Raw genomic sequence first — 2,960 nt, forward strand, 5'->3', positions numbered from 1 at the left:
CTGGTACCACCAAACCCCTGCTCTGGTCTCTGGGGCCCTGGTTCCTGCAAGCCATTCCCCATCTGTTTCTGGGCATATGAGCTCACAAAGTCCCCTTGCTTCTGATGCAAACTAAAGCTAATAGGAGTTACAAAGTTGCCAGTAATCAATAACTACAATGGTTGTGTTCTGTGAGTTGCTCTGGGAATATTGACATCAAAGTCATCATGTAAAATGTGGGGTGGAAGCTTGCACTAACACTCCCGTTCAGATTGCCTTTCTTAGCCTCCCTGAAACTGAGTCACCTTACTGTACAGTGGGGATAATAAACAGGATCCGATTTTCAGGGTGGTTGTGTAACTTCAGTGGGATTGGGTGTGGAAAGTCCTTCCAGCTTGAACATTTGGTGACTTAGAGGTGATAACCCAAACTCTTCAGGGGAGACAGCCAAGGGCCAGAAAAATCAGTGGCCCTCTGGGCTTACACAGCCAGAAAGGACAGAGGAACTCGTACCCAGGTCCATGGACTTGAAGCCCAATGCTGTTTCTACTCTAGCACAACCTCAGAGGGGACGAGGTGCCCAGGTGGTGTTTTTGCACGGTTGGAAGAGGAAATTGATGAACTGACAAGAGACAAAAATCAGTGAGTTATTATTTGAAAGTCACCCACTAAGTACTAAAGTAACTGTCTGACTCAGTGGACTCCTTGACCAAATAGGCAGTCATGAGTAGACAGAGTCAGCTTTACCTGGGTCCCAGGGAACCCAAAAGATACCCAGCGGTGTCCCAAAAGGTAGTAAAGGAAGTTAGATCCCAACAGTCATTTCTTTTACAGTGACCAATGGCAGCAACAGAGCTTACTATTTATTTGAGGGATGCCTGTTTGGATTCATCCTCAGCTAGAGTTAGAAGAAAGGAGAAGAAAAGGGAAACTCAGGGCATAGGAGGGGAGAATGCCAAACTGCACAGTTGGCACTGGACTGAAGACATCAGGCACTCAGAAATCCACCCCTGTCCAGACTGCCAATTGATTTCACTGCAAATTAAACTTCCAATACTCCAAATGCTCAGCCTCTGGCAATGCTGTGAGTTTATCAAGCATCATAAGTTAGAGGCACACGGAGTTATGTGATTACAGCTCTTGGCTTAAAAACTAGGTTGAGCTGAGGGAAGAATATTACCACAAATAAGCAAACAAACCAATCAAAGAGCTAATATCTATATAAAGAGCTTATCCAAACAATCATAATGTTAAGACAATATGCAAAAGACAGGAGGTGAACATTTCCCTAGAAGTGAATAAAAATAAGAAAATAACAGGAAAAAATGTTTAGCATCACTAAGTACTAAAGAAATGCAAGTGATGTGACACATAATAGCTATTAAACTAGCAAAAACAATGAATAACAATAATGCCCAATGCTGGCAAGGTTGCAGGGAAGCTGGTAAGTTCGAACAATGCTAGTGGCAGGGTATTTTGGAAAGTAAGTTTCTTGAACCATCAAATGACTAATACCCTATAACCCAACAATGATTACACTTCAAAGTATTTCTTCTAAAAGAATTTAAAAGCTTAATGCCCAAAGACATTGGCACTGCAACATAATTTGACAGCATCAAAAAAAGTTACAAAAACAATCTAAATGTCCACAGTATGAAAATAGTTCAACAAATTATAACATGTCCACCTAATGAAATATCTGGGAGCCATCTAAAATGGTAATTTTGAAGATTATGTAGCATCTTAGAGAAGTTTTTAATATGCTTAGTGCAAAAAAGAAAAGCCTATAGAGGTTGGGATTATAATTACGGAAACTTTATATATGCAGGAGTGCAAGAATAAAAGGAGCTCAGGATAATGAAAAGTGCTGTACCTTGCTAGGCTAGTGGAGAATGGGTAATTTTTAGCCTCAGTTTCTGCATCAAGCAATCTGGAGCAGTGTGTTATCCTTCTCCTCCCTCCCCTCTCCCCTCTCATTTCTCCCCTCTCTCCTTTTCCTGCAATCGGGGTTATGAATGAGCTAATATATGGGAAGAATGCTGCACAGTGCTACGTTACGCTCTTCTTTGCTTCTCCCTTCAGCTCAGGAGGGTGTGACCTACAGGGTCAGGGCAGCTGTCCAAGGAGCCTGAGGTCAGGTGTGGAGGAAGCCTTCTGGCCCATGACCAGCATGCCTCTCACTGTCTTCAAACCCAGTTTCCCAACAGGCCCTGCACCCCACCCCCAACTCCTTTTTTGGTTAACAGAAGACCCAGGCTTTCAGCACCCAGAGGTTGTGCAGAAGAAGAGAGAGAGAGACGCCACTGGAGCCCCCGCCTTGGGAGGTGCCTAAAAGCCATGCGGTAACCACTACCCCCACCCCCAGGTTTATGGTTTATAAAGGACCTCTATGTCTTTGATCTCCTCTGAGACTCACAAGAGTCCTGGGAAAAGGTCACATGAAGACTAATTTGAGAAAGAAAATTAGACCCAGAGAGGTAAACCACCCTCCCCAGGGCTCCACAGGCTGTAAGAGGCAGAGAGCAAGACCAGAATCCAGGCAGGATGACTCCGAAGCCCACGCTCTGTTGGCTGAATAGGAAGAAGCTGAGCTGCCTCCCCCAAAGCTCAACTCCCCTTGAAATTTTCTTAACAAGAAGACATTTTGATTCGCCAGAAATCTCCCAAAGGAAAGCATACTTACTGTCTAGACCAAAGCTTCTCAAACTTGAACATCAGTCAGAATCCCCTGCAGGACATTAAAACAGATGCCGGGCCCCATTCCAGAGCTTCCAAATCAGTAGGTCTGGGGTGAGGCCTGAGAACTTGCATGTCTGGCCGGCTTCCAGGAGATGCTCATGCTGCTAGTCTGGGGACCACACTTTGAGAAGGCCTGGTTGGAAAGTCTTGATAAATGCTTGAGGTTAAAGATATACTTGGGGCAGAAGGGGAGAAATAATTCCACATGGAAACCAAGAAGGAAATGCATCCTTCTGCTCCCC

The sequence above is a fragment of the Rhinopithecus roxellana genome, chromosome 1 (assembly GCF_007565055.1).
Source record: "Rhinopithecus roxellana isolate Shanxi Qingling chromosome 1, ASM756505v1, whole genome shotgun sequence".
NCBI lineage: Eukaryota > Metazoa > Chordata > Mammalia > Primates > Cercopithecidae > Rhinopithecus > Rhinopithecus roxellana.